The sequence below is a fragment of the Anomalospiza imberbis genome, chromosome 6 (assembly GCF_031753505.1).
Source record: "Anomalospiza imberbis isolate Cuckoo-Finch-1a 21T00152 chromosome 6, ASM3175350v1, whole genome shotgun sequence".
NCBI classification, from domain to species: Eukaryota; Metazoa; Chordata; class Aves; order Passeriformes; family Viduidae; genus Anomalospiza; species Anomalospiza imberbis.
Genome location: NC_089686.1, coordinates 56,755,086 through 56,777,160, shown reverse-complemented (window position 1 = coordinate 56,777,160; position 22,075 = coordinate 56,755,086). Strand labels below are relative to the sequence as shown.

The following is a 22,075-nucleotide window of genomic DNA, read 5'->3' as shown; positions in this document are numbered from 1 at the left end:
ACCCGTCCTGCCAATCCCAGCCGAGGAAGGGGGCGGTGCCAGGACCGGGGTGGGCGGCGGAGGGAGGAGGTTTGGTTGCGCCGTGCCGCCGCCGCAGTGCAGCACCGGTATTCACGAACGCTGCTACGCCAGGGGCGGCCGGCGCCGCCGCGCAGGGCATCGGGGTCTGCGCAAGCGGCGCAGCCGCTGCATGGCGGCCGCTCGGCTGCCGCGTCCCCGCGCCGTTTGCTGTCGAGCTGCAGCCCTCACAGAACTCCAGTGCTAGGGGCCTGCTGTGCGAGCTGCAGGCACGTTCACAGAAGGGTACTTTAATGTATGTATATATTATATACACATATGCTAATATATATGTTCGTAAGATTTTTGTTCGTTTGTGGTTTTAAAAATTTTATTGAATAAATTTATTTAAGCCCCTTCCGTCAGCCCACGTTTCGGATTTGGCCGAGGTAAAAAAATGAGCCGATGATAGCCCACGGTAGCCCTGGGCTTGCAATCAGGCCCGGAGGAGGACGTTTGCTGTCTGAGCTCCAGGAGCCTGTCTGTGCGGATCCAGTTTCAGGTTTGCTTTTGGGGTTTGGAAGCTGTTTCCCTGCATGTGCTTTTGGCCGTGAACCGGCCCGGCCGGGGCTGCAGGCGCCCCTCAGACAGCCAGGGCTCGGGAGAGACATTGGCGTTTGTCGTGGTAAGCACTCAGCTAGTGCAGTGTTCCTGCTCACTTAAACAAAACAAAGATGGCCAGGCTTCCAGCTGTAGGTGGAAGTTTGAGTCATGGAGACTTCCAGAGACTCACCCGTGAGGGGTTTCATCCTTTACCAGCCCGGCCTCCAACCCAGGTGGTGGCTAAGGTGGCTGCCACCCTGGCTTCCCAGAGGTCTAAGTGTAGTTGCCCTGGATGGGGCAGGGCAGAGAAGAAGGGCTCTGGAGAGGTGAGGAGAAGCCCCACAAACTCCCACATCTGCTTTGTTCTCACACCCGCCTTCTGCTTTCGGTTGGTGTGACTCACGGTTCAGGTGGCTGGGAGAAAGTGATCCATGTGGTAACTCCTGGGCCGTGCAGATGGCAAGTCCAAACACACGATCCTGCACAACTTCCCGTTTCTTTCCAAAGCCAACCTCATTCCTAATGCTTTCAACGTAGTTAAGGCCTAAAGGAGGCTGTCATGTGGGAGTTCTTACATTGCATCTTATCCGGGATGAAACTTCTTCAAGTTAGGTTTCCCCATACCTGTAAGCATTAAGCGTAATTTATTCACTGGATTGTGTTATGGAAAATCTCAAACAAACTACCTGAAAGTAAGTTTTGAGCTCATTTGTGTTGAATAAGGGTGACACAACTGTGACAGGTACTTATCATACCAGAATTTTTATATAATGACACTTTCCCAATAAGCACACTACTGCAAGAGCTTGGACTTCACAAGTAAATCTGCAAGAACAGAACTGTGCAGAATGCCATTGAAATCCATGGAATCCAGCTTGAAAGGAGGCAACAATGGGCACAGAGGAAACAGCAAAGTCAACAAGATTTAAACCAATGTTAAAACCGATGAAGTTTATTGAACGTTTTCAGGGTAAAAAGTAATGAAAAATTACTTACAAATCATAGAAGAGAAACCAGGGATTTTGTTTTGGATTGGATGGCAGAATATTCTCATTTAGTGTTTCCAGCATAAGCATTCCAATACTGTTAAACCGTAAATAAAACCTAAGGATTTATATGTATTTGGGGGGGAAAGGGCAGGAAGGGAAGAGGGCAGATTGGGAAACCTGCAAAACATCGTAGGCACACGGTGACAAAGCGTCACCTTTCATTGTTTCTTTTAAAGCATACTATAAAATACTTATTACCGTAACAACAGAAGATCCCCCAACATTTGGTCAGTGAGAGAATAGCAATGTTTCCTTAAAGCTGTGGTTGTTTTTTTTTAGGATTGAATGGTGAAGGATTCAGTAGGATATATGTGGTTCCATAGCTCACACTGATTTTAGCAGGTGGGAGCCAAAGAAGTTTCTGTGCTTGGCTGCTCATAGCATCCCTTCACATGTGCCACACTTTGTCAGCCTCTGAGACCTGCTGCACAAGTACAATTGATGAAGGCAGTGAACCATAACGCAGAGGACAAAAAAAAAAATTGTGAAATGCCTTCTATTTTATACATCTCACCCTCTTCCTAAATTCCTTTGCTTCTTGGCATGGAAGACACCATTATTCATGTCTGAGAATAAAGCAGCCCAATTGTTTGTTTGACTATTTGGTAAAAAATGTACCTAAAGAATCTTTTATTCAGTCTGTTCCCTTGACTTTACCAAAAAAAAAAACCAAAAAAACCAAAAAACCAAACCCACAGCAGCTGTCCCCCCCCAACAAAAAATAAACAAAACAACCAAAAAAACAAAATGTCATTTTATGGCTAACAGTTGCAGTACGACCTTGCATCCATCCATCCATCCACCCTTTGTGATTTCTCCAAATTCTACCTCCCCAGTGTACTTCCCCTCTTTCTCTCCTCCACTTGCACTGGACACCAGTGATATTTAATTTAAATCAGGTAGTTTCCAATTGGCATAGCGGCAGTTCTGGATTTGTTCCTGCAAGTCTGAACTTGCAGAATCGATGCGTAATTCCAGCCTGAATGCACTGCCACTGGTTACTTTGAGAAGGGATGTCTGTCGAGTGTCCTGAGGAACCCTCTGCGTGCCACAGGAGCGGGAGATGCTGCGCAGATGCAGCATCTGGCTAAGAGGAAGAGATGCTCCTTGCTGCACATGTGGGAGAGCTCAGAACCCGGGCAGGCTCCTGAAATGAGCCCACAAAATGTGGGAAAGGAGCTTTCAGGGCTGGGAGCTTTCCCTTACTGTTGCTGAGCTGCAATCCCCAGGACTTACCCAGTGTAATAGGTTGCCTTGCAGTGATTCCAGCCCTGCTGGGTGGAGGTTCCAGACAGTGCTGGTGACAGGGTGGCTGGGGCAGTGTGGCACTGCAGCACCCCAGTGCATCCTGCATCTCATCGCATGCTGGCCGTGGGGCTGCCTGGGCTGCCTTTATTCAGAGTGCCCCATTAATGCAGGGTGGACATGCAGATAACGTGAACCAAAGCACCCGTGTGGGGAATTACTGCAAAGTAATGCACTGGCAATTCGCATCCTAGATTATTCCATGTTAATTTCTCCAACATAATAATCACCTCCTGCACCTTCTAATTTTCCCAACAGTTTTTCAGCCTGTGCTTTTCCAGGGGAGCCTTGTTTTTCTCCAAAGCCATCGTGACCCAGCCGATGAATGAAGTAGCTGGCACACACATTTAACCAAATGTGAAATGTACTCATTTCATTTTTCCTGTGATAGAAGCCTGTCTCAAGGAGGGCTGTACTGTAGAAAAAAAGGCCTGGGGAAAAAAAAAAAAAAAAAAAAAAAAAAAAGCAAAACCCAAACCCCAAACTGAAAATACACCTATATTTTTCATTTAAACATTTTTATTGGCAGTTCTACTGAAGCAGAATGTTCTTAACAACAAACCCATTCATACTGTGCAGATTCACTTTTACAGGAATTGTTTGCATTGTCTCTTGGAGAAATGCACTAATAATACATTGGATATGTGCCTAAATTGTACAATATAGCATGGATAGTGTCAGAGCATTGCAGAAGGCTTTGTGGTTTTTCTGTACAGGATTTTAATTTGCAGAGTATTAGTATTAAACTTCAGTATATCTGTAGAGGTGACTTTGAGTGACACTGATTTAACAATATTCACCGAGGCAAGGACATTCCAATCCTTCTAGACAGTGGTGCACTTTAAACCACCTGGGAGGTCCCTTCCCTTTTCCCTTCCTTTGGAAAATTCTTTGCAGTAGATTTCACTGAGTCTTCCATCTAATAAATTATTTTGCTTTCATTCCGTTGTCTTCTGAAATTCTGCATCCAATACCTTAACTCACCAGCTGGATTCCTGCTGCTCAGAGCCAGACATACTAAAATATATGTTTAAAAATCCACCTTCTGATTCCCAATTTAAGACTCAGAAGACTTGCTGGATTTTTCAAGAGTAACAATACGTCTGGCACTTACAATTGCACAGGACTCTTACGGTGCTTCTCCCTCCAAAATCTGGAAAGATACTTGGGGTGTGACTTGAGAGTTAGCCAGTGAAAACTGCCTGGAATAGTCAAGTGTCAGAGATAGTGAGATTTCACCAGGGAATGTTTGTGCAAGCCGTGATGGAAGCGAGGCAGTGCCCGTAGCAGCACAGCTTGCTTTGCTTTCACGGGCCTATTTAGAACAGGGAATATTTTTAGCCAATATAATTGTACTAATGCATAATCATCATAACTTGCAAAGAGGGAGATTGCATATGAATTCCCAGAATGGTTTAGGACAACAAACGAACCAAAAAATAAACCCAGCAGTGACTGTCTTCTCATCAGGTCCAGTTCAGTGAAATATATAAGCTGCAAAATTTTCACATTCTCTAGTCTTCTAAAATGACAGATTTGTTCATGGTCCTTAGCTCAGCAGAGTGAGTGTGCTGTGCTGCAATGTTCTGTTTCTGGCATTGGTTAGCACCAGCTTTAAAACCCAGTAGGAAAGGTTTCAAATTTGTAATTTTCATAATTTTCCAGGAGAAGAGCTTTTCTTTCTCCTAACCACTGCCAGCTTATGTTTGAGTTTCCTTAATGCATGTCCGTAATTTCTAATTTTTGCTGTTATTTGAATTTCTATTTTCTATGTTAATGTCTAATTTTGACAGCTTTTAGGCCCTCTAGTAACACATTTTTGTGAGTTCTGCAGTTTAATTGTATGATGTTTAAGAAGTAATAATTCTTGTATCAGTTTTAGGATGTATTGGCTTGATTCCATTGTAATCTGCCTGCTTAAGTGGTTTTGTGGCAATCATCTTCCATATGAAATACTTACCATATTCAGAAACACCTACTGCAGCTGAACACAAAGTACAGTTGGTTGAGTTGGAAGAGCATCTGAATGTCCTATAGCTGCATTGCATTACTCCTTAAAAAATATGTATTATTGATGAACTCAGAAGCATGGATGGGAAATTACTGTTACTGAAATGCTGCGCATAATCTTACCAAACTAATTTTGTATTCTCTTTTTCAGTGCAGAAGATGCTGTGTCATGGTTTGTGTGTGAAAAAAAACAGTAGGAATACACCATAGAACATTTATATACATTTATCTGCTTGTAGCAAAGAGCTTTTGTTGGATGTAAAGAGCTACTCCTTGCTGTTTGCCTTACTTTTCCATGGGCAGAAACACAGAATGGCTTCTTACAATTTAAGGTAATATTCAGGCATAGTAGTTATCAGTGGTTGCCATTAATATGATTTCTGTTAGTGAAAAAAAGAGAGCATTAATTCTCTGTTCGATTTCTGTAAGGACCACATTTGCTGATATTTAAGGATCAAAGATCCACTTGAGCTAGGAAAAGGATGAGGAAAAACTATTTTGCCTTTTCAGTCCTTAGGAGGAAGCAAAAACACAAGGAAATCAGGCAAATAGTTATAAATCCAGGTTAACTTTTGGAAGGCAGCGAAGTCCTTCCGTTTTCCCTTGTTACCCATTTGAAAAGTTCAAAACCTTTTTTTAATTTAAAAAAAGATGATTATTTGTATGTATGAGCATGTTATTACAAACCTGTATTTTGAAATAGGTGCAAGAACATTAAACCATTGTGTTACAATAAACAGCATTTCCATTGTTTGATCTATGGTTCCCTTTATTAAATCCAGGCCACATAGAGTATGTTAAAATTGTTTTGCATTTCTGTAGATTAATTTTATATTGTCATTTTTTAGTCCTTAAAATCCATTTAAAGCAAGTGCAGCTTGAGTGCAGCTGTACTTTTTTTTCCTATTTTGGTGAAATCTCTTTTGTTTTTAAAGAAATTGCATAAAAGAGGCATTTTGGGAAGAGAGGTGGGAGAAGAGAACCAAAGCTACTACCAGAACATGACCTAAATCAGGACAAACACTGGAAGATTGCCAGATATTAAAAAAAAAAGAAAGCTAAATCTGACTCTGAAAGTAGCTTCTATTAACCAGTAGGTATTTCTGGCTTTATGTGGCATGATTTTATGTCATACAGAAAAGCTGGTCCAGAGGAGGGCCACAAAAGTGATCAGAGGCTGCAGCACCTCTCCTATGAGAAAAGGCTCAGAGAGTTGAGGTTGTTCATCCTGGAGAAGAGAAGACTTTGGGGAGGGCTTAATGTGGCTTTTCAGTACTTGAAGAGCACTTTTAAGAAAGATGGGGACAGACTTTATAATAGGGCCTGTAGCAATAGGATAAGGGACAATGGTTTTAAAGCAAAAGAGGGTAGATTCAGGCTAGATAAAAGGAAGAATTTCTTTACCATGTGGTCTGAAACAGTGGCACAGGTTGCCCAGAGAGGTGGTGGATGCCCCATCCCTGGAAACACCCAAGGTCAGGTTGGACAAGGCCCTGAGCAACCTGATTTAGTTGGAGATGTCTCTGCTCGTTGCAGGGGGGTGGGACTGGATGAGCTTTAAAGGTCCCTTCCAACCCAAAGTATTCTATGATTCTATGAAAAGTGTTAAATGTGTTCTGTGGATTGAAAATAATTAATTCTCTGGGGCAATACAAGCCATTTCAGCACCATAGAATTATTTCCTGTTAGCCAGCTTTACAAGTTTAATGAACAGGAAATTGACAGTCATTAACAAAAGGTAAAAATTATTTCAGAGATGTACTTGAATAGCATGATCCCATTTCTCTGAATTCTCTTTTGTGAAATTTTGAGTGAAATTGGAAGGTCTGAAAAGAAAAGATTCTGAAAACCTGGTTTTCTTGCAAGTTTCTGAGCTTGTTTGTCTTCGCAGCCTTACATGGAGCTGTGGGAATTGCTGTATTCTGGTTGTGGATTGATCTCAAGAAGGGTTGCAAGGTGAATATGGGTTGCAAGGTGAAGGGTATGGGGGAGTTCACTTGTACGTGTGCTTATTGTAAAATACCTGTAAGCAGGAGAATCTCAAGCTGGAGCAATTTTTTCCTTGGTAAAAAGGAAGTAGTTGGTAAAAACCAGTGTGTCTGTTTTTTTCTGGTCATTTGTTTAAGTTGAAGGTGTTTGTTTGCTTTGGGTTTTGCTGGGGTTTTTTTTGTTGGTGGTGGTGGTGATTTATTTTTTTAAGTGGAAACAGTATAAATAAGCATAATTTCATCCTAGGTAGTTATTCTGCTTAACATAAATGATTTTCTGAAATAATACTAATTTTGCAAAGCTTTCAGGCTTAGCATTTACATGCTGTGTGTCTGAAGGAGAAGTCTAAAGGACATAACCACTGACTTCAGGTCAGTTTTATCAGGGATTCATTTCACTCAGTATTTTATCCATATTGTACACTTTATTGACTAATTTATTGAATGCAACAGCTCTCAGAGAGTTAGCTGAGAGCACAGCTATAGGGTGCTGGCTTCACATCCTGATAATTCATCTGGTTCCATTAGTAAATTACAGGTTTGTCATGGTTGTTTCTTAAACAACTGGTAGAAAAGCTTACAAAAAAGAGGAGCCAGGAATCTCAATTTAAAACTTGCTCTGATTAAAGGAGACAGTTTGGTTTGTCCCCCTTTGCAGGTCAGAAGCTGCATTAGAAAACCTCACAAGCTCAGGTTCTTACTCCTGTATGGGGTTAAAGTACCTAGAGAAGCCAAAACATATAGAAATAATGTTTTAAAACTATTCCTGCCAATGGATATTTCTAGCCTCAGTTAGCTTGGTGAAAGCTTTCTGGAGCTCTCTACACTTGTCCTTCTTTTCCTTGGCTCTGATTTTCTTAAGTAATAAATACATTCTTAGTCAGCTCCCCATTCATCTTGCTCCCAGCAACCATATGGTAAATATACTCACATTATGCCCTTCACTAAACAGATCTAGAGCCATGATAGCAGTGTAACAAACAGAGAAGGTACAAGGATGAGGATGTGTCAGCAGCAGAACACTCTGGAAGATGAGTCCAAACACACACAGTTTATGGATTAATTGAAAGTGGAACTTGGACGCTTTCAGCCAGGAGTCTTAAATTAAATTATTAAAGCACTTTCTAAGCAAATTACAAAAACAGTTAAACCAAATTAATTCTGAGCAGTAAGAACGTCTGATTAGAAATATAGCACAGTTTGAGCGGTCATTTAAAAAGATAATTAAGTTAACTTTCCCTGTTTATACCCACATAGAAACAGGACTTAAGCGGAGCAGTTCACCTCATACAGATAAATAAGAACTAAAGCTGTCTGCCTTTAAAGTGGAGTAAAACAAGAACTATATTCAATCTTCATTAAACTCTCATCCTTTTTCAATACTCTAGGCTGTGTGTCTCAGTTTCACTTTTCGTGAAGTCCGGTAGCAACAAATGTAGTCACACCAGCTGGCAGGCTGAGGAGGAACTTGCACAAAGCTAGATTGTATTATGGAAGGAAATTATCCCTCCTCCTACCTGGGACCAACCAAGATTATACTTGCCCTGTTTAACACACAGCTGCACCTCCAGATGTTGCATTGCCGAGAGGGTCTCGCACAGGGACGGTGCTTTCTTGAAGGAGAGTACACGTGACTGACCATTGCTTTGCACTGTGAGCAGCAGCACAGCAGGAGCAGGCAGGGCAAGGAAAGGTGCCAAGAACACTTACACTCCATGTTCATTGACTGGAGTGAACTCGGGGTGCAGGGTGCTCCCTTCTAACAGTATTTCTGTATTGTGTTCACAAAAGTTGCAAAGCCGTCGAAGCCAAGTTATGGAAGACAGATTTTATCTGTTACAAGCTTCATCCTGCCCAAGTTGTATCATAAACTCCTACAGAAACATCAGATAGAATACAGGCAAAAACCCCAACGCACCTGGGCAGGTATTTTACCTTCTAGCAGCTACCTTTTAGATACTTCAGAGGTCCTTTCTCTCTTCTTATCAAAGTTTCCTAGACCCTCTGTATTTTGAGTGTAATCTTATCTAATTCAGTGACAGCAGAACAGGAAACTTAACTTTATAGTTGCTGGAGATAGTTGTCACTTCTCAAAGGAAGTAAGAACAAAAAGTCTTTTAATCAATATTCACGCCAGTGACTGCCCAGATCTGCAGAAATTCTGGCTAAGACACAGCATTTGGAGAGTTGATATTTTAGCTATATTCAATCTTCATAAAACTCTCATCCTTTTCCAATACTCTAGGCTGTGTGTCTCAGTTTCACTTTTCATGAAGTCTGGTAGCAATCTGCAGAAATTCTGGCTAAGACACAGCATTTGGAGAGTTGATATTTGTGTTGCTGATATATTAAATTCAGTAGTGGCTTCCTCCACTCTGATAGTGATCTCTTTCCACAAATCTTTGAAGGACAGGAGGGTTTCAAAAGCTGCAAGTCTGTATCAAGACCAAGAATATTTCAACAGAAAACACATCCTAGCTGGTATGGAAAATTTTGATCAGTCAATTATTGATCCTTTTTTCCAACTGCTATTTCATTGATTCACATCGTTTAGGCAGAAAGAATCTAAAATAAGTCTTCAGGCTTCTTTTAGAAAATGCAGAACATCACCATGGTATTTATGTTTACAAATGTGAAAATCTCTGTAAATATTACTGTGAAACATTAATTGGTTTTTTTGGGGGGGTTTAGCCAACTAGCATGGGAAAAAAAGACAAAAAAAAAATCAACAAAACATTTCAGCATTTATACTCTAGGCCAGCAAGGCCTCAGAATCAGTGAACCTCAGGATTCAAAAGAGGGATTTGCAGCTTGAAACTTTACTGGAAAGTAAACAAACAAAACTGATGTCACAAGTTTCACTTCTTGGGCTTGCTAGAGCTGATCTTAAAAGGGCTGGCACTCATGTTTTAAACCGTTTCATCTTTTACAAGATGCAAAATTGTCACTTTTGTTGTCCCCTTCTAAGACCTGCTGCCACTGAGCTTTTGAAAGGAAATCACTACTAATGCAGCTGGCACTGCCTGGAGAGAAAGAACTGCAAACACTGTTGGCCCCTTTTGATGTCAGGCAGTGATCTGGCCTCACAGGATGCCAGCTCCTCTGTGTGGTGTTACAACCTGTTACAGATAACAGCCTGAATTACCTGTAATCGAAAAAATTATGGCCAGACTACTGTAATAGTGATTCTTGCTTTTAGGGTGTGTGTTCTGAGAGGGAGAATTCAGAGGACAACATCTTGCCTCACAGGACAACAAACACAGAGAGTGGGATGGATGTTTCCTGCTTACAGTGAGAGAGTACAACATAAGCTTTACCTCAGTTTTAAGTATGCTTACTTAGAAAAGGAGTAGCCAAATTTGTAGATAAAACTATACAGAATAGTCTTGTACCAAAATGTCTTTTTTTTTTTTTGGTTACTGAGTTGCAGGATTTATGCAGGCCTTATCGTTATTAAGTTTTGAAAGGAATTTTAGAAATAATGAAAGCAAGGTTTGTAGTTTGGGTGGTAAAAAAGGAAGAGGATAAGACTACCTAAAACGGTACACATCAAACTGATGTCTAATTGAAGAAGGAGTGCCATTACTCCTTGGCTTCCAATACTGTGAGAATTTATGGTACATTTACCTTGATAACCTTTGCTATTAGGCCAGAATAAAACCTGGTTTGTGCTACATATATGTGTTATCTCTGTTCTATTATGAAATTTATTTGTTAAGACAGTTTCTTGGCTATTTGCTGGTTATACTTTAGATAAAAAGATAGAAAAGGGTAGTCATACTTCATACAGAATATATAAATACTTACCAGAGCATCTTCTTTTCTCATTCTCCACACTGGACTATCCATAAGCAACCAGAATTGCTGAATCTTGGTTGGGAACCTGAAGTATTTTGGTTCATGCATTTATGAATACCCGTTTCTCTCATCTTACAAATTTGATATGATCTTTGCTATGTAATTGACAGCAGATCTTTGACTATTATTTAAGACATGGAAATACAAATTAGGGTGGATGTTGTACTATTTTCACAATGAATTAAGAGTTCAAACTTAGTATTTTACTTTTCTTATTACTTGTCAAAAGAGATCAACATTTTAAAAATGGAAGGAAGAGCAGGGTTCAAATTACAGTGCATTAAGTTGAAATTAATAGCTCAAGCTATTATTTCTTGTGACATAGGAAAAAAAAGTGGAAGTTGTATTCTGTACTTGGGATCTCAGAATAGATGCAAAGATGACCACACAGCATTAAATGAGAAAATTAATTACTTCTGCCTTTGAGGTTTCTGTCCAATTTACTCAGTTTCAGAAACTCTCTGAAATCAGTGTTTATTAGCACAGAATTTGTACAAAACTTGTGAGAATCAACAAGAGATCAGAGACAACTCTGTGTCCCTACTCCCTCTACGGTTTTTCCCCATGAAATTATGATTTTTTTTCTGTTGACCAGATGGACTTATTGTAGTGCCAGATTATTCTGGGATGTATATCCATGTGGGAAAGCTTAGGAGCAAGGCTTTTCATCCCAGACCATCTATTCTTTATTGACAGATCTTTGCAAAGAGCAAGTGCCTTCTAAGGAATGTGTGCAAATAAATACTATTGTTTCTTAGCTTTTTAAACATGTAGGTGGTGGTCACATAGGTAATTACATTATTAGAAATCTGTATATTGTTTTTATTGTTATTATTATCGTTATTATTATTATTATTATTATTATTACACAGAGAGTACCATAATGAAACTACCAATTGATTTGCATCTCAGTAAATTAGCCCCAGTTGAATAACTTACTTACCATGACTCACACATCAAAATCTTCCCTTGTGTGTCCTTTGTTTGTGTCTGCTTTTGCTTTTCTAGATATTTGTGTAGTTTCTATCACAGTGTCTGACCAACACAGAAAAATACATTACTATAAATTCCTGTCTTAATACAACCTTTAATGTTTTAAATATAATTTATGTTCCATCTAGGGGTGTTTCACAGTGCTGTAACAAGGACAAAGGAGACACAGTACAAGACCAAATTAAGATGTAAGTAATTAGTCTGTGTGATAGTCTTTGCGACTGGGAAAGGAAGATTAAAAAATAAAGTCATTGTCTTCATGGAAAAGTGAGTACTTTTTAAGTACCAAGTTATGGACTATATTGTAACAATTTATGTTATGGATAGTGAAAGGGTATTTTCATGCCAAAATGCAAAGCTGTGTCCAAGATCTAAAAGTACCTCTAAACTGAATTGGGGAAAGCTTGAGAAGTGGGATATTTATGATTAGATGGAAAACATGCTGCTTCTGATCCTGAAACTTTATTTTCGTAAAGCACCTCATTATGGAATGTGATTATACTTTGGATTTTACTAGGGTTCTCTTTGTTCAGAGTCGTTTAGCCCATATTCAGAGTGGAAAAAGCTGCTTTCCTTTTCTGGCTGGTAAGAATGTTTCCAGCAGGAGCGAGCCAGGGTTGGTGCTGGGTCAGATTGAGGCAAGTTTTCCTTTATGTTTACTTCCTTGTGTAGGCAAACCCCGAGCGAGTGCGTCACGCAGGAAGTCTGGGGAGTTACTCCAGATTTATGCTGATGTAACAGGACACGAGAGAAATTTTTTGACTTTCAGTCCCAAGCAGATGGAATACTGTTAAGTGACAGCTCCAGCAGGGACAGATTTGGGAAGTACTGTTTTAAAGGCTTGTTAAAGGAGAATGTTTTAAAGAAAGGTTGGAAATAGCAGAAAGAGGAATCATGTTCTTTTTTCAGGTTTAACTAATGCCTGAGTCATGCATTACAAGTCCATGCTGCTTATAATGCTGGAATACTATACAGTGGCCTCTGTTTCCCCAGTTTTAATTTCAACTAATCTATTTAAATTTAGACTATAAGGGGGAAAGACCAATGCTAGTACTGATGCAAGATGTGGGTCCTCCTGGTTTGTGCTGAATTTGTGGTAGGCTGCCTATCCTTGGCTTGTGATCTTCCTGTTCTACTGCTGAAGTACTGAAAGAAAAACATTTGTAATACTGAAAGAACTGAGAGAGACCTTATAAATGTGCTAAAAGGCATCAGAGCAGTTTTAAAGTTCTTTGTAAAAAGTAAACCAGAAATGTGGACTTCTGCCTCTCCACCAGTGTAGTAAATGTCATCAAACTTCCCATTAGTACCATGCTGTGTTTTCCAAGAAGAGAAATGCCATCATGTTCATCCTATTCAATTTTTAAAAATATCTCTCTCTCTGCCTCCTGCTTTAAAGCGCTGTTGAGAAGACTGGACAAAATTAAACACAGCAATTCAAAAGTCAGATCCATTAGCCAAGATGGAATTGGACTTTCTGCTAAAGGAAGAATGATGAAAAGTACTGACAGCCTGAACAGACTGAGGCTTTCTTTAATCTAAATATTGCAGTTTCTTAGCATCACATATTTCGTGGATAAATTCCACTGAATAGAATTTAGTTTTTCTGGCCTAATGTTTTCCTTCCTTCAATAGCCTTATGTTCCTTTTTGTATGATGCATGTGATATATTAAATAATTCTAGTCTGTTTTCTAATCAGTATTTGTTAGCTTCCAGGAGTCAGCTCTTATTGCTAGGCAACTAAATCAGAAATCTCCATCTCTGTATGAAGCAGTTTGCTGTAACCATGCTGACCCTGTGCTTATCTATACATACATCTATAAAATTACCTAAGTGCAGCTGTAAACGTCAAATGTAAACATGCTGCCTATCTTACCCATATGGAATTTATCTTGAAAATGACTTGTTAATAATCAAAACAGCTTGGAAAAAGGCACAGATTTTCCCCTCCCCCTTTTTAGACATGTTTTCCTCACATGTTCCTATCTTAAAGGGCAGCCTTAATGCTGAAAATTTACTTCTTTCTTTTGGACTAAAAGAAATAAAGATTTATTTATTAATCACTACAATTTTTTTTACATCAGGATAATTCCTTAATTTAATGAATGCTCCTGTGAGATTTTGATTACTGTGATTGTCTGTTTGCAAGTTTTCCAAAGGAATTTTGAGATAGAGGACTTAGTGTGAAAACCAACAGCAGGGCTTTAGCAGGTTGTAATGCCAGCAGTCTTTCTGCTGGTTTTGCAAAGCTTATACATTTAATAATTTATTGAGCTCTTATTTGCTATCTTGGTGCTTGATTGCATTTCCAGTGTCATCCAGTGTATTTTGGTGATCTTCTAATAATATGTCCTCTGCAATGTCATTATCTGATTACTAAGGATTTGTTCTTATTTTCTTCAATGTTATTTTTGTTGCTAGAGTATCACTGTTCTGCCATGGAGAAAAGGACTTCTGCTGTCACACATTGGCATGACCTTTTATTTTTTTTTAACTATTTTAGATTGTTTTTTAACCAGTTCATGACGTGCTTTTAGCATATGTGTGGTGTGGGAGTCTCAGGAGTGTAGAATTAAGGTCAGAAGGGGTGTGTGGAGGTCACCTGGTTCACAGTCCTGCTGCAGGCATGGTTAATCTCCAAGGTTCAGGGCCTTGTTGTGTTCTTTCTCTCCCCTGTGCTGAGTGCCAAGACTGGACACAGAATTCCAGTCAAGGGTGTTTTGGCTGTGGCCTGACAAGTGCTGAGCAAAGAGTGACCAAGAGGTGACTCTTAGAGGAGTTGCTTAGACATGCTGCTGTCACCATCCCTTAGATGGGGGCTTGGCTGGCTGAATTACAGCTGTCCAAGTAAAAGCCTTGAGGGGAACAGGCCTCTTCTAATACCCAATTCTGCATTTTTAATTTCTCTTTAAACCAGCTTCTGATACTTCACTGAGGATCTGCAAAAGGAGTTTATGTATATATTTTCATATAGGTACATCTAAAGTTGGTTAGTATAAATAAAGGACCTGAACTGATCCATTTTTCTCTTCTAATTTTGGTTCAGCTGTGATTAAGGATGTTCCACTGTCCTTCCTGTTCAGATCAGAAATAGATTGGTAACTGACTCATGTTAGAAAATACTGTGTTTAAAAATAGAAATGATCGCATGCTGTGGGTGATCCCATGGAGTGGGGCTTCAGGTGAAGGGAGGGTTTAAACTCTCTTTTCTGCTTTGCTGTCATAGCACTGCTATTATTTATGGTTCCCACATGGCACCACTGCTTTTCTCACCTCCTCAGCCTCACTTGCTGTATTTAGGGACTGAGGCAATCTGGCAAGTACAGTTGAGGGAACAGAGGAAAGCTGTAACTCTGCCCCATACTTTGTGTTTCAGTGGTGCTGAGGATCTGGGAGCTGGGAAGGCAGATGCTGAAGCCCTGCTGAAGTATGGATGGACAGATGATTGTGCTGTGAGAGATTTGGTTCCTGTTCCTGAGTGGAGCAGCACTGCTGGGGCTCAGGAGGCCCTGGGCATGCTGGTGGCACTGGTTGCTCAGGCTGGCTCGTGTGGCAGCCTGTGCTCAGCCTACATCAGGTGCACAAAAAAGCACACTGTGTAGCAGAGGACACAGAACACGTGGAAAATGAATAAGTTTCTCCCTTCCTTTCTGCCAGTTTAAAGTGAAGAGGGCACTTCTAAAGAGGAAATGGTATCTCACTCTTGGATTCGGCAATTAGCCTCTCTTTTAACTGCAAAAGTAGGTGACAGGCAGTGCTGGTTGCAGTGATGTACATCTCTGATGCAGACCAACCAAACTGCACAGGAATATTCCCTGTAAGCCACCAAACAGCTTTCAGGATAAAGAGAAGCTTGCACATCCTCACATTAGGAATCCACTAAGCTGTCCGATGTCCACAAAATGAAGTTATTATGTTTGGTATTCTTTGCTCAGTTATAACTTTTAGTTTAAGTCCCAAGTTAAAGTCACAGAGTCATTATGATTGGAAAAGACCATAAGATCCAAAAGTCCCAAACCACCACAAAGTTTGCCACTAAATTACTAAACCATGTCCTCAATGCTACCTCTGACCAAGCTGTATCTACTATAGATATTATTCCTAACATAATATTGTCTTATACACTACTTATTTTCTTTTACAGATTCTAGCCAATCTTTTTATGAGATTTTTGTTGCAAAGTATCTAATTCTTTAAGATGTTACAGATGGAAGCATGAAAATGGTAAGTTATTAAGTAACTAGAAATAGTACCTGCAATGTTAATATTTTCATCTTTTATGCCTTTAAAAAAATCCTACATTTTTATGAAGTTAGCTTGTTTTCACTAAAAAAAATTACTGTAGGTGTTGATTTCTTATAGGACGATTTTCTTAACATACATCACTAAATCTCTTGATTAAAAAAATCTTGTATCTATATGGTCAGACAATTGGAATAGATAATCGTTGTAGGTGCCTTACAACTGAACTATTCTATCCTATTCAGTACATTTCTTTTTCATTTTTTGGACAGAAAAATCAGTGTTATTTTCAAAAACCAGTTGTCATCTAATAGAGTTGGTTCATCCACCTTCTTCAGCCTTTCTACAATAGTGCTTCAAAACCAGCAAAACCTATCTCAATTGTGAGTTTATATCCAGACTAAATAAATGCATTTTATCAATCTATTATATTCCTAGTTCTCTCTCCCTAATTTAGCTGTGATTTCCAAATTTGCTTTGATTTTTTTAAGTGCTTCCGTGGAGAGATGAATTTGCTTGCCACAAAACAGGCTGAAATAAATACACAGGTTTTCAGCCTTCAGGGAAAATGTGTTGGATTTGCAGGATAAGTGTGATAGCAGACTCTAGACATGGTAAAAGGAACCACATAGCCCACACATTCAGTACATGGTCTTTGTGCATGCAGATAATGTGCTGGGGTTGCTACAACTTCAACTTTCCATCCTGAACTTCCTGACATAGGTGAATCCAACTTGCTCCATTCCTCCCAGGCAAACAAAACTATCTATTTTTAGAATGATTTAATCAAAGGAAGTTTTATAAAGAGGAAAGCTGAGATGCAAAAAGGAAATACATCCTGCCGTGCAAAATTTGTCTCCAGCCCGCCCACCACCTTGAGCTAATATTGTCCATGTCTACATTTGCATGTGGTGCTGCGCAGTTGGAGCCAGTTTACCTTTGGTGCCAAGAGCCTGATGTCCACACTGCACGTGAGTGGGTGGAAAGGAGGGAATGTGCTTTGAACTAGCTCCAGTTTGCTCCTGTGAGCTGAAAGTCCAGTAAATAGCTGGGGCACAAGAGATGCTCTGCAAAGTCTGTAGAGTGCAGCTTTCAGCTTTGTGTCTTTTGGGGATATCTGGCTGTACTGTCTGATCTGGGCGGGATGGAACACGGTAAGGTGAGAGGGAATGAACAGGAGATTCCCCTCAAAAAGCATATTCCTGGAGTGAACTTACAAACTCATAAAGATGCCTCCATTGATTGGATGGTTTGAAAAGTAAACATATTCTGCCAGACTGTAGGGAATTAATACTTTCTGCCCTTTGAAAATAATTTTTCTCTGTGTTCACTGATGCTTAAAACAATATTCCAGTATTTATTCTCTGTGCTAGGGTGAGAGAGGGAAACATGGCAGAACATAAATGTGTTCACAAGAGAAGCTACTTGTCTGGTTAATAACAAAGGACTCACCTGGTAAGTTGTGACATTCTGTTTCATAACTAGCACAGAAGGTACATGGACAGAAAGGTGTCTTCCATATATGTGATTTTACTATTTCAAAGCCTTCACTATTTACCTTTTTCTAAAGCTGCAACTAAGAGAGCTTTCCCTGTTTTCAAATATTTTTATTCTTCATAAAATGAAAACTGACAAGTTGAAGGCCTTGCATGAAATCCAGTACACCACTTAATTCCGTAGCATTAGTTGCAGACAATACTGTTGCTACCTTTATTCTTTTTAGTCAGTACTGTAAAATATTGCAGCAGTGAATACAGAGAAATATGATAGTCCCGTAATAATGGTGGAACTGGAAAAGGTTATATAATTCAAACACTTGTGAAAGTAGTAGAATTATGGATTTCTTGCCAAGGCTTGTCTTCTGAGACTGTGATTGTTTACAGGAGTTGTAGCACAGAAGCCCATGAGGAAAGATGAGATGAGATGAGGAGGCTGATTCTGCTGCCTCATTCAGATGGAGCAGGACTTGCTCTGAGCGATGAATGCATTCATTTTCATGAGGTAGTCTAAAAATGGACAGTCTAAAAAAAGCAGGATGGAATCCAACCCTACATCTTAGCATTCAAACTCTGTTTAAACAACTGTCTGCACAAAGCTGTATTGCACTTGCTTTTGGTGCGGCTCTCAGTGGAAACCAGTAACACCAGTATGTACCACCAAGGTGAGAACACAAAGCCAGAGGCCATGGTGCTTTTTACACAGACTTTGCTTAAAATAGCTAAGTGGTCAGGTGAGCAGAGGTAATGAGCCATGTAGAAATTTGTACCAAAGCTTTTACAAGCCTTAGCAGGAGAGCTGCAGCATTTATGTAGCTTTACACATTAATATCGTTGGCCTTTTGTAAAGGTAGTCAATCCATAACTGAAAAGCTGTCTTTTCAAAAAATACGTGTAAAATAAGCATTCTTTTAACCCAAAGTCTCTCTCCCCCCTTCTGAACCACTTTATATTGTTGTTCCACATGTGATATTTCCTTCAGCACTACATCAGCATGTGTGGTGGTCAGTGGGAGTTTTGTCAGAGTACAGTGTATAGCAGGTTTTGGCAAACTGTGATTGCAGATTGTAGAAGGTTGGCAGCAGAGTTAGCATGGGGTTAGGAGCCATAACACTGAGAAAGTTGGCTAAGTGAACCAATATGTTTCTCAGAACTCAGCAGAATCCCTGGAGCTGGGAAGTCCTTTCCTCATACTGCTGATTTTAAGATCATGTGGTGAGCAGCATTTAATTTCTTTGAGTTGGAGATATTTTTAAATTCTGCTGCATGTCTGTGAGCATCCTCAGCATCCTATTTGGGAAAAAAGAATACAGTGTAGCGTACTACATTCAAAAACTCTCTGACCCTGAGCATTTAAGGTTTGATCTTATTGTGAACATCTACTTTTTAATCATATTTAGGGCCTGAGTTATTCTAACCATTGTTTGAATAGTAAATGCTACTTGATCCCTCAGGATTTGGCCTTTATTTTTGAAAAAAGGCAATGGCATATGTAAGAATGAATTAATTCCCTGAAGGTATTGTATTCTCTACAACTCTCAATCTGATTTTCTGGCTCTTTCTGCATGTTCATATGTACTCAGCAGCTGAGCAACTATGGTTAAAAAAAAAAGTCACTGAAAAATACTAAAACTCTGTTTCCCTCCTCCAGCCTTTTACAAGATACCTGCAACAGAGAGGGTCAGGAATTTTAATGCCAGCTGATTTGAGTCATAGGGGAACAAATAACTTCACAGCATTTTTGCCAGTGTAATCTTTGGTCATTAGTATTGATTGAAATGAAGCTTAAAAGTGGGTTTCTTCTGAAGTCTTTTGAAAAATGGTGGCTGTCAATATGCTTTTAAGGCTGAAACATCTATCAGCAGCCCTGTAAAGATGGTGAATTAGTTCTGCTGAAGTATGTGACACCTGTGAGAACTCCTCAGTGTGTCTGATGGGGAATCAGAGGTAACTTTCAAATTTTGGATACAAATGGAGGAGAAGAATAACAATTCTCTGTGATGTGCCAATTTATGAGCAATGACTAAGTGCACTATGCAGGTTAAAAGCACCTCTTTTTTAAGGAAGCAGCAAGGAAAAAAGTGTAAAATTATGTACTGAGGTCTGACCCCAAAAATACTAAACTTTACAAAATTTATTCACCAAGAAGACCTGTAGAACTCAGAGTTTCCTGGGGAAAAACTGTAAGTGCTTGAGTGTAACTTCTTGAGTTTCATAGGGTTGTGATCTGACTATTTAGTTAGAATTTAGTTAGTTTTTTTCCCTTTGAGTTGATATTTGACGTCTGTCAAGTTGAAGGTCTTGCACAAGAGTGAAAGTTATTTTACATAAAATTAGTTGCTACAGAAATAATTGATTTCCAAGAGCATGGTCATGCTTATGAAGTCTTGACAAGAATATTTTCATGAATTTCTATTCTAGAAGGTAGCAGTACATATTTAAATAAATTTAAAAATCCCCCAAAACAACAAAAAAACAAGTGCAAAGAGTAAAGACAAGTAATTTCTGATTATTCATGCAGATTATTCTTTCTGATTTGCTTAATATTTTATGTGGAGATAATCTGTAAAGTCCTTTGAAGCAGAACAAAAGCTTTAAAGATATTCTTAAGATCTTATTGATAATATTCATAAATGTTATCAGAGAGGAAGTAGCAAGCAATTTTTCCTGAACTTTGCCTCAACAAATAATTGTTGGCAAAGGGCTCTTCAGGATGAAATGTCACATCTTCTTTTTCCTGTGGCTTGTGATAAGTTGTGCAATCAGAATGCTAGGGTCACTAGTTTTTTACCATGAAAGAGTTTATTATGTCTACATGCCCAAATGTTTTCAGTTATGTTTTTACTCTGATGGCACAATATGTGATGGAAGTAAAGAAAATCAAGGTAATATTTGTGTCTGCTAATGCAAACACAGCTGTACCACCTCTTACTAGTTAGGTAAATACTCTGTCTTCAAAGTTCAGGGCTGGAAGTAAATATCAAAGATGACCACTATTAAATGTATTGTTTAGATTGGGCCCAGTGTTCAGTTTTCAGTGTTCAGAAACTGAAGTTTTCTGTGCTGCCATTGACAATTCCCACTTACATAAAAGCAACTTAAACAGATAATTCTTTTTGCCTCTACAGCTCAATAAAATAAATGCAAAAGCAATTTCCTTTCCTCTAATACATTTATTTCTTTAAGAAGTGAATTGCTTCTTAAAATAAATACATTTATTTCTTTAAGAAGTGAATTGCTGCATAAAACTGCTAAGCAGGGCTGTGATTTTTTTGTCATCATTTTAGCCAACCTTTCTAGGGTGGAAAAAGATTTTAATTGTAGATCAGACCCTATTGAAGTTTTTTCAGATCTTGGATTAATTTGTCACAGTACATAAAACAAATGTAATTTTGACTCACCCTGTGTATAAATAGCTGCTCTAATGTATTCGATTTTTTTTTTCAATTACTCAGATTACTCATATGTTTCCTAGGTTATCAACTGATTTTTTATATAAAGAAGAGGGAAGATTGATTCTGACATTTTCTCAGTTGTGTGCAATGACACTTTTAAAATCGTAACAGTCTCCTGCCAGCTACAGATATTGACTCAGGCATGAGATTTTCAGAAGACATGCTTACTTTAGAGACTAGTTTGTCATGTTTCCATCTGTTGGATAAATATCTTTTTGACTAAGCCTCAAATACATGTCAGCCCAGATGCTCAAGAAATTTTTCACTCGACTGCTGAAAGGACGAGATGCAAAATCCTTTCAAAACACCTGCCAAGCGAGACTGCACAATCCTGTCCCAGGCAACTGGAACAGCCACCTGAGGTTTGGAACTTCAACAATCCCGATGTGGGAAACAGCAATCCATGAGACACATCTTACTGCTGGGGAGTGTATGATTTCCCCAGCAGGTGGGAGATGTAAATCAGGAGCCTGGAGGGAACCAGGAGATATGAGAATGGCAGAGGGTTGTACGCTCAAGTGCGTGCCCTCTGCAGCCGGGTTCCTGGAAATCTGACCTTGGGTTATTTTGGATACTGGCTGATAAGAACCTTTTCCTTGTCTGAGCACTGAGACTGAAGAAACTTGCATTCCTCCTTTTTGCGTTTTAACCTACTGGCTGTACCAGCCAGGACTGATGGGGGCAGGTGAGACTGGAATCCCATTGTGCAAGCTCCCTGGCTGGCACGCAGAGATTTCTGTCCCTCACGGGGAGTGCTTGTTAGATAGACCTTGGGAAGTGTTCCTTCAGGGTTCTAAGAACAGTGTATTCACTTGTAAATGCTCTTCCTTTTCCCTTTCCCCTTTCACTGAGATAAAATAATGCTCTGGTGGCAGAGTCTCTGTAATCCCTCTGTTGCTTCACTTCAATAGATGTGGAGGAATCGAATCTGTTTTTTAAATAGAAGTCTCCTCTGCAACACCAATGTCCTTTCATTGATACTGGTTTTTTCCTTTCTTAAAAGTATTCTGCCTATTGATGTATTTGCCTAGGGAAAAGCAAAAGCAGTTAAAGCAGGAAGGAAGCAAGAATGACAGAA

General features: G+C 39.5%; 1 long non-coding RNA gene across 6 annotated transcripts; it reads left to right on the top strand.

Annotated features, from left to right (window-relative positions):
• Positions 1–99: 99 nt before the first annotated feature.
• Positions 100–21,385, top strand: LOC137476386 (uncharacterized). 6 transcript variants are annotated; one of them, XR_011000338.1, is made up of 8 exons: positions 100–303; positions 5,116–5,296; positions 5,900–6,057; positions 9,947–10,251; positions 11,932–12,070; positions 15,181–16,028; positions 16,714–17,017; positions 17,930–21,385. It is a non-coding gene; the product is annotated as an uncharacterized lncRNA (long non-coding RNA). The 6 variants fall into 6 exon arrangements; XR_011000342.1 differs by lacking the exon at positions 100–303 and having other exon boundaries at positions 2,791–5,296; positions 17,930–19,729; positions 21,018–21,385; XR_011000337.1 differs by lacking the exon at positions 100–303 and having other exon boundaries at positions 2,785–5,296.
• Positions 21,386–22,075: the final 690 nt, after the last annotated feature.